Source organism: Lepus europaeus, chromosome 13, assembly GCF_033115175.1.
Source record: "Lepus europaeus isolate LE1 chromosome 13, mLepTim1.pri, whole genome shotgun sequence".
NCBI classification, from domain to species: Eukaryota; Metazoa; Chordata; class Mammalia; order Lagomorpha; family Leporidae; genus Lepus; species Lepus europaeus.
The window spans coordinates 17,591,024-17,601,576 of record NC_084839.1 but is presented as its reverse complement, the minus strand read 5'-3'; positions in this window follow the sequence as shown (position 1 = coordinate 17,601,576).

The window sequence follows — 10,553 nt, the reverse complement described above, 5'->3', positions numbered from 1 at the left end:
AAAAAAAAAGAAAAAAAGAAAAAGAAGTAGACCTGGGACTGAAACCCAGGCATCCCCCAGGGGATGCAAGCACCTTGAGCAGCACCCTAACTGCTGCACCACATGCCTGCCCTCACGTCCCTCTCTCTGAGCGGGGCGGGGAGTCCCACTCCTCCAGACATTGGGAGTAATCTCATGATTTACTTGTCTTGGCCCCTGCCTGGGGAACTGGGGCCCAGTCACATCCCTGGCAGCCAGACTCTGCACATCTCCCATGTGGCCTGGGTTCTCGCCAAATGTCGTGTGCACAGATAGCCTGCAAAAGGCAAGGCACTGTTCTCAGAGTTCTGTCTGAGTGCTTTTATCTAGAAAGTGTTTTCCTAAAAACTCCTGGAATGCGTCTCTTCTGAGTCCAAGGATCGCAGTGCTGGAAGCACCCCTAAGGCGGCTAGAAGCAATGCTGTCACTCCTCTCCACCTGTGAGGACAAGCCTAGCCCCACTGGACTGGGCATGACCAGAACTTGGGATGGCTTGAATGGGCCAGGCAGGGAGTGGCCAAATTCTGGGAATGAGATCATGACAGCCTTTGGGTGTTCTTAGCCCCACCCAACTGTTTCAGTACACACACAAGTGTTTACAGGTGACTGCTGCCTCTACCCTTCCCCCAGGTGCCATCACACAAGCCCACCCACTCCCAGAGTCCTACAGGAAGTCAGAGCCTACCCTGTGGCCCATCCTAAGACCTCAGGGTTGCCATGCCCCTCTGAAGGTTCAGTAGATAGCCCATTGCCTCCAGGCCTTGGCACCCAGGGCCACCTGTGACATTACAGGAGCTGGCCTGGGGGTCAGTGCCTAGGCTCCAGTTTCGGGGGCTGAGATCCATTATGGATTCTCACCATGACTAGCTTATAATCTGACCATCATCTATCTCTGCCGGAGACTCCTCAACCACAGCCCAGGCCAGCAATCCCAAATTAACAGACCCTCCCTTGCCAAAAAAAAAAAAAAAAAAAACCAAAAAACAAAACTATCTTGCTCCAGTTTCTTCACCCCCTGCCAGCACAGTCCTCATGCCTGGGCTCCAGCAAGCCACCAGCCAGTGCCGGGGCAGGCTGCGGGAGCAGGGAGTCAGTAGGTGGAGCGCTGCAGCCAGAGCACAGAGCAGCAAGTGGTGGGGACCGCCATCCACACGTCAGTTTCTCAGGGAGTTACAAGCAAGTAGGAACTGGAATCCTGTCCTCATTCCTGTCAAACTGGTTCAGATGACTTCATTTCACGGCACTTGCACCCTCACAACAGCATCCCAAACACCTCCCCGCTTGTCCCTCCCCCAGCTCAGTCCGTCTCCCCCTGCAGCTCTGGACCATCGTGACGACAGAAGCGGGGACAAATGGCAGCGAATGGGGGCAGAGGCCTCCTCTGCGGGCTCACCCAAGAGTCTGCAGAAGAGCCTAGAAAAGCTGCTTCCCCAGAGATGTGTAGGCAGGATGGGTAGATGGCTTCCCAAGGTGGCTTCATTCCCTCATCCCACACTTCACTCAACGCCAGCCCTGGGCACTGCAGGGTAGAGCACCCAGCCACTGCTCTCATGGAGTTTACGTTCTTGTGCAACAAGCACATAGTGTTTCAGAGGACGAGAAGTGCTAAGAAGAGAAACCAGGGGCTGGGCATTGGCACAGCTGCAGTTGCCCACATCCCATCAGGGAGTGCCTGGTCTACTCCTGGCTGCTCCACTTCTGATGCAGCTCCCTGTTAATGCACCTGGGAAAGCAGAATAAGAGGCCTCAAGTACTTGGACCCCTGTCACCCTTGTGGGAGACCAGGATGGAGTCCCAGGCTCCTGGCTTTGGCCTGACCCAGCCCTGACTGTAGCGGCCATTTGGGGAGTGAATCTGCAGATGGAAGATCTCTCTCCTATTCTGTTCTCTGTCATTCTGCCGTTCAAATAAACAAAATCCCTTTTAAAAATGGGAGAAAGGGCCGGCGCCGCGGCTCACTAGGCTAATCCTCCGCCTTGCGGCACCGGCACACAGGGTGCTAGTCCCGGGTCAGGGTGCCGGATTCTGTCCCGGTTGCCCCTCTTCCAGACCAGCTCTCTGCTGTGGCCAGGGAGTGCAGTGGAGGATGGCCCAAGTGCTTGGGCCCTGCACCCCATGGGAGACCAGGAGAAGCACCTGGCTCCTGCCTTCGTATCAGTGCGGTGCGCCAGCCGCAGCGCACCAGCCGTGGCGGCCATTGGAGGGTGAACCAACGGCAAAGGAAGACCTTTCTCTCTCTCTCACTGTCCACTCTGCCTGTCAAAAAAATTTTAAAAATTTAAAAAATTAAAAAAAAAAAATAGGAGAAAGGGAGCAGCTGGAAGGATCCGCCTGAGTTTGTACCATCCAAGGGCAAGGTTTTGGAGAAGGTTGTCCTGACCTGGTGCATCTGAGCAGAAACCTGGAGGAAGTGAGGCACAAGCTGTGCGTGAGTCTGGGCAAAAGCGATCCAGGCAAAGGAATTAGAAACAGAAAACTCTGAAGGAAGGAGTCCTGTCTGGAGTGTCTGCGAAATCGCAACATGTCAGACGTGAGATCCAAGACCAAGCAGGGAGCCAGATCCCCAAGGCTGTGGTAAGGATTTTGGATTCCTTCCAAGTGATATGAAAAGGCGGTAAGGATTCCGAGCAGATAAGTGGCATGATCCACTCTGAGTTACGAGAGGAACACACAGGAAATGGGCCAGACACAAGAAGCCAAACACTGCGTGTTGTCACTCATGTGTGGACGCTAAAGAAGTGATGTAGCCAGTAGAATAGTGGTTACCAGAGGTTGGGGAGAGGATGAATAAAAAGCAGACAATGATGTCAGTTGGAAGGAATAACTTCTAAGGGTCTATAGCACAAAGGGTGACACTAGTTCAGCAACAATTTATAATATATTTCAAAAGAGCTAGGAGACAGGAATTTAAATGTTCTTACACAAAGACTTGAAAAATGTTTTAGGCAATGGATATGCCGATTATTCTGATTCTATCATTACACATTGTGCACATGTGAGCACACTGCACTTCATAAATATGTACAATTATTATGTGTCAATTGAAAATAAAATAAAGGGCTGGCACTGTGGCATAGGCATAAGGCACTGTGGCTAAGGCTCTGCCTGTGGCGCTGGCATCCCATACGGGCAACTGGTTCAGGTCCTGGCTGCTCCTCTTCCAATCCAGCTCTCTGCTACAGCCTGGGAAAGCAGGTCCAAGTGCTTGGGACCCTGTGCCCACATGGGAGACCCAGAATAAGCTCCTGATTCCTGGCTTTGGATTGGCCTAGCTCTGGCCATTGTGGCCATTTGGGGAGTGAACCAGCAGATGGAGGGCATCTATCTCTGTCTCTGCCTCTTTGTGTATAACTCTGCCTCTCAAATAAATAAATAAAATCTTTAAAAATAAATAAAAATAAAAATAAATGTTAAAGGAAATCCTTCAGAAAAAAAAAAACTAAAAAAAATTCAAAGAAAAATTGGTATGAATAATTAATAAATCAATTCACTGGTAATAAAAAGAACGTACTGGCTGGGTATAAGCTAAACAAGACTTGGGCGAGGATGGGAGAAAGGAGGCAGAAAGCTCTGTAGTAATCCAGCCCAGGGATGAAGGCAGCTCGGGCAGTGGTAGACACGCTGGGAGCAGTAGGAAGTGAATGGAACCTGGATATTCTTCAAAGGCAGAGCCAACAAGGTCTCTAGTGGGTCACATGAAAGGTGTACGGAAAGATGAAAGTCAGGGATGACTCTGGGGTGACTCAGAACTGAGCTACTAGGAAGGCTGATGCTACCGACCATGAAGAAATGCGTTCAACCCTGGGACCCTGCACTTCTCTGAGAAGAAAATGAAAATCAAGACCCGAGGAAAGGACTTATAAGGACCCTGACCCAGGGATCATAATTCATGTGCTTGCTGGTGGTGAGTAAGCGTGACAGGGGCACTGTGAGGCCATGGCACTGGTCGTGGGCCTGTGGGGGCAAGCAGGTAAGCACACTGTACACGAAGAGGGTGAGCTCGTGGGTGGGTGTGCACCAGGATATGCATCTACCACACAGTACACCCACAGGAAACCTTGTTGAAAGAGCAGCTGAAAGGCAGACCTTTGCTTTGTTTTGACTGATGTATGCTCTATGCTTTGGGCATTAAACATTCAATAAATTCATTAAGTCCTACTATCTTCCATGGCAAAACATTGAGGTATGTAGTTAAGGAGCTCATACCCTGGAACGGGAACAAAAATCCATTTATTTTAAAATCTCAGGCACAATAAACGAGAAAAGCTGTACAGAAGGGTTGGGCCTTGGACTCCAGCTTCTCCTCATTTGGAAGCTGGTGGAGATTTTTACTGGTATGGCCAAGAGTGTGGTCTTTTCCCTCAGAGTTCCACCATCCAAGGATTCCTTCAAATCTTTCTTGGTAGGCATCACATTGAGATTGTGCTCTGGGATGTTCAATTCTTGCTTCAAACCAAGTGTTCTTCATGGTCAAGAGTTCTTAATTTTTGTTATTTTAACCTTAACCCTAACCTTAAAGGATTCTTAATTTTTGTTTACATCTGTCTTTAGCAAGAATCTGTTTCTCTCCCATATGCTCAATAAAATGTTGAAATGTTGGCTCTACTTTCAAGTCATGAAGATCACATCACAGAGTGGCTGTGTTTTCACTGCCATGCTGCATTTCTCTCTGGGATCAGCCTTCTCGGTGAGCTTTGGCAAGGAGAGGTATATATCTTAGACCTCTGCTGAGAAGAGCCATCAGTGCACATGGGACCATGAACACTGAGGCTGAGCCTAGGATACAACCAGGACATTTTCAATATTTTGTCTATAATTTTCCTATAGGAATTCATCTCCAGTTTACTGATGAAATAAGAAATACTTTCAAAATACTCATTTTTGGTAGTCTTAAAAGTAGAATTTTTTTTCGAGATTTATTTATTTGAAAGGTGAAGTTACAGAGAGGCAGAGGCAGAGAGAGAGAGAGAGAGAGAGAGAGAGAGATCTTCCATCTGCTAATTCACTCCCCAAATGGCTGCCATGAGCGGAGCTGGGCCAATCCAAAGCCAGGAGCCAGGAGCTTCTTCCAGGTCTCCCATGCGGGTGCAGGGGCCCAAGGACTTGGGCCACCCTCTACTGCTTTCCCAGGCCATAACCGAGAGCTGGATCGGAAGTGGAGCAGCCGGGTCTTGAACCAGCATCCATATGGGATGCCAGCACTGCAAGCAGCAGCTTGACCCACTACGCCACAGTGCCGGCCCCAAAAATACATTTTCTTGATACCATCAACTAATGGTGATTTACTTCTTAGTTTACAAGCATAACTTCCTCTCTGACTCACCGCCTCACAGGCTCAGAATCACACCGATGGTATGCAGGTCAGGCTCTGGAAATGATGGAAGTGTGGCATGCCTGAGTTAGCACAGGATTTCCTGATTCAGCCTCATCCATGCCTGAGCCAGAGACCCTGGACAAAGTCACAGATATCCCTATCTCTAAGATCTTCCTTTCTTATTTTTAAACCAAGGATAATTACAACAAGCTGGGAGAACCCATCCTATCCAGGCATGATCATATTTGGAAAACGACTCTGAATTTCCCTCTAATACTCAGTTGGCCTCTCCTTCAAAAATCAATTGAACATGTAAGATTATAACAGCACTGACCTCATGCAAAAACATTTAATGAAAGCAAGCAAACAAATAAACCTATAGCCGCCACAGTTTATCCAAGCTAAAGCAACTCTTCTTGGAACTCAAAACATACAAAAATCCCGATGCTTCTCAAAGAGAAGCAATCAGTAGTCGATGTTTCGCTAACAGTGGGGTCTTTATTTTTCACAGGCTTTTGTGTTAAGGAGTGGCCTTGAAGCCTGCATGAGCCACGTTATTCCTTAGAACGCCATCAGCATGACATAAGGAAGTTGTGGAAACTACCTCAAGTTAGACATAAAAGCTTTGGAGGAATTTTCTACTTGAAGAGCAAGGTATTATCTAAGATCATCAGACTATAAACACCAAGAAATTTCCTGCTAACTCTGAGAATGAGAAGTGGATATAAATCAACTTCCTTCAAGTGCATGATTCCTTATGCACTGGGCCCTGTCTGGAAATGGAGGGAGGCTTCCACGGCTACGTGCATAGGTTGGTTCAGAGTCCTTGCTCTGTTCTGGTACTGGGATAGGACACTAACAGACCAGGCTGCTACAATGGGGCAAGCCAGGAAGCAAAGCAGATATCAACATAGCTTGGCATCTTCTGGGGAGCCTTTAGTTGACAGAACCTGCTAGAGCCTGTAGAAGTGGAATAGACTCATGACTATGTGACATGGGCCTTTGGTAAAGAATGTTCCAGAGGATCACGACTGAGTAATCAGAATCTAGTCTTCTCACAGAATTGGACTTAATGCCAGCTCAGCTCTTTCTTTCCTCCACCGTGGTTTCTTCAGGGTGCAATGAGGTGCCTTGACCCAGGTCTTACCTGACTCAAACAACAGATCTGAAGGGAAGGTATGTTGGTCCCAGTTGAGTGACAAAGCTAGCGAAGGTGTCCCTCCCTCTAGCTGGAAGAAGGGTCTTCCAGGCCTGCCCACAGCAACTTTGAATGCTAAGAAAAAAGAACAGTGACTAAGCAAACATGTCATAGGCGGTAGGGAGAGAAAAATGTCCCACAGAGACCTTGTTTGAAAGAAAACCACAATCTAATAACAAAGGCACACTATGCTAAGATTTGTTCATGAACATTTATAACATTATTCATGACAGGTAAAACCTCAAAGGTTCATTAACTATGATGATGAAATGTGGCATATCCATGCAATAGAATTTTATTTGGCCATAAAAAAGGAATGAAGTATAGGAAGTACTAACACATGTTCCAAAATAGATGGATGTTTAAAATGTAGCAAAGAGAAAGAAGTAAATCACATAAAACATGGGGCCAGCGCTGTGGCACAACAGCTTAATGCCCTGGCCTGAAGCGCCGCCATCCCATATGGGCGCCGGTTCTAATCCTGGCTGCTCCACTTCCAATCCAGCTCTGTGCTATGAACTAGGATAGCAGTGGAAGATGGCCCAAGTCCTTGGGAGACCTGGAGGAGGCTCCTGGCTCCTGGCTTCGGATCGGTGCAGCCCCGGCCGTTGTGGCCATCTGGGGAGTGAGCCAGCAGAGGGAAGACCTCTCTGTCTCTACCTCTCTCTGTAACTCTTTCAAATAAATAAAATAAAAAGCTTTTAAAAAATCACATAAAACCACATCTTATATGACACAGTTTAAATGAAATACCCAGAACAGGCAAATCATCTATGTAGACAAGAAGTAGGTTAGTGGGTACTTAGAACTAAGGAGTAGAGGAATAGAAAAGTAATAACCTAAAGGCATGTGTGTTCTTCATGAACTGATAAAAATATTCTAAAACTTGGGTGGGCATTTGGGGTGGCAGTAAGATGCTCCTTGAATACCCACATCCGGGATCTGAGTGCCCAGGTTTGAGTCCCGCTTTACTTCAGACTTCAGCCTCCTGTGTATGTGCACACTAGGAGACAGCGTGATGGTTTAAATAGCTGAGTCCCTGCCACTTACTGGGGAGACCCAGATTGAGTTTCTGGCTCCAAGGTTGGGCCTGGTCCAGCCTGCTTGTTATAGGCATTTGGGAAATGAACCAGTGGATGGAAGATTCATATTCATATTCTTTCTCTCTCAAATAAAAAGCAAATTAAAATAAATAAATTAAAAAAAAATAAAAACAGGGCTGGCGTCATGGCAGGTAAAGCTACTGCCTGCGACACAGCATCCCATATGGGTGATGGTTCACATCCTGTCTGCTCCACTACTGATCCAGCTCCTACTGATTAGCCTGGGAAAACAGCAGAAAATGGCCAAGGTATTTGGGATCCTGCCATCCACACAGGAGACCCAAATGAAGCTCCTGGCTCTTGACTTCAACTTGGCCCAGCCCCAGCTGTTGTACCCATTTGGGGAGTGAACTAGTAGATGGACGATTTCTCTGTCTCTCCCTCTCTGTAACTCTAATTTCAAATGAATAAATCTTTTAAAATTATTTTTATTTACTTGAAAAGCAGAGACAGAGAGAGAGAAGAGAGAGTTAGAGATAGGCAGCAAGCGGTATCTTTTATCCACTAGTTCAATGACCGAACACCCACATCAACTGAGGCTGAACCAGGCAAAAATTACGAGCCAGAACTCCACTGGGGTCTCCCACCAGGGTGACAGGGATCCAAGGCTTGCGCTATCATCCACTGCCTCCCCAGGGCGCACAGTAACAGGAAGTTGGACTGCAAGCAGAAAAGCTGGACCTCAAACCAGGCACTCCAATATGGGATGCAGGCATCCCCGGGGTGTTTTAGTTGCTGTGCCAAATCCCCACCCAAAAACCTGTTTTAAAATAACAGTTAGCCATATTATCTAAGAGATGCATTTAAATCAAAAAAGCAAAATGCAGAAAACTTGTTAATAAAGGCATAAGGAAGACTTTTTTATAAAAAGAAACAGTCACAGTTTCTGCAAATGCTAGAAAGGAATTTTGCAACATGATATCAATGAAGTAAGTTACAAAAGATGCTCATTGATTAAGGCAGTAAAATAGAAACCACACTGATTATTTTAAAAGAGAAAAAAATTTTTTTAATCTATTGGGGCCAGTGCTGTGGCATAGAAGGTTAAACCTCTGCCTGCAGTGCTGGCATCACATATGGACGCTAGTTCGAGTCTCAGCTGCTCCACTTCTGATCCAGATTCCTGCTAATGCACCTGGGAAAGCAGCAGAAGATGGACCAAGTGCTTGGGTCATGAACCTATGTGGGAGACCCAGAAGAAGCTCCTGGCTCCTGGTTTCAGTCTGGCATAACCCTGGCCATTGCAGACATTTGGGGAGTGAACCAGCATTGAAAGCTCTCTCTCTCTCTGCCTTTCAAATAAATAAATAAATCTTTTAAAAGGGGGGAGGGGGCAAGGAAGGAAATAAGTGGATGTTACCTGAATCTAGACACTTAGAGGAGTCCCATGGAGCTGGGACATGAACCTCTTTGGAAGGGTACCCTGGTTGCCCTTGATAAACTCAGGTGTTTTGAAAAAAGGCCCCATGGCACCATGTCTCTGGGCTGTGAGGACAGTTTTGGAAGTGTACCAAGAACTTAATGACTGGACCTAGCTGCTGCAATTGGCTGAGGTGCTGTTCTGAGGCCATTCTGATGGGAATTACATGCAAACAGGAAGGAACAAAAGGTTTCTCATTTCTCTTGGCTTCTCATCTGTCTCCAGTTGCACAACCCAGTGTGGAGCTGTCTGGTAAAGGTGTAACTTAGGGCAGGCATTTAGCCTAATGGCTAAAACATCTGCATCCTACAGTGCAATGCCTTGGTTTGATGTCCAGCTCTGGCTCCTGACTCCAGCTTCCTACCATAGTAAGTTCTGGGGGAGGGGGGTGGGCATGTATGGTGGGAAGAATCACTATATCCCTAAAGTTGTACTTATGAAATTGGTGCTGATTAAATAAAAGGTTTCTTGGGAAGAAAAATAAATTCTGGAAGGCAGCAGGTGATGGCTCAAGTGACTGGGTACTTGTCACTCATGTGGGAGACCTGGACTGAGTTCCCTGCTCTCATTTTTGGCCTGATTCAACCCTAGCTAGCTATAGCAGGCATTTGGGGAGTGAACTAGCAGATGGGAGTCTTTCTGTTTGTCTCTCTAAGTAAATACACACACACACAGACACACACATAGCTCACAGAATCCCAATTTCAGCATGGAAAGTTTGGTGCTGAGAGACAATAGATTAATCCACAGAGATAACTTTAAAAAGATGAGATGAAAAGGATGATATCAGAGCTGAGGAAACATTGAAACCAAAACATTACCATTACGTTGCACCATTGCACAACGAATCAATCAATTCTTAATAATGCACAGATTAAGTGACTGGCATGGGGGGAAAGGCTTGATTTAATCATACTGAGTTCAGAAGAAGCAGATTTAGTAGACTGATTTGCCAGGAGATGGCCATGTGGAGGCCAACAATCTTTCAAATAAGAATAACCTCAGTCGTTGAAGCAGAGAATCCATTAAAGTATCTACTGGTGGAGAAAAAGGACTCTGGAATATTTTTTTAAAAGATTTATTTACTTGAAAATCAGAGTTACACAGAGACAGTTACACAGGAGAGTTACACAGGAGAGGCAGAGAGAGAGAGGTCATCCATCCACTGCTTCACTCCCCAGTTGGCCCCAAAGGCTGGAGCTGTGGCAATCCAAAGCCAGGGGCCAGGAGCTTCTTCCAGGTCCCCCATGTGGGTTCAGGGGCCCAAAGCCCAGGTATCTTCCACTGCTTTCCCAGGCCATGGCAGAGAGCTGGCTTGGAAGTGGAGCTGCCAGGACTTGAACTGGCGCCCATATGGGATGCTGGCACTGCAGGCAGCGGCTTTACCCGCTCCATCACAGTGCAGGCCCTGAACTCTGGATTATTATACAGGAACATTTACTTGAAGTGGCCAAAGAACTTCATTTTCAAGTATCAGGATTATATGGAAATATCAGAAAA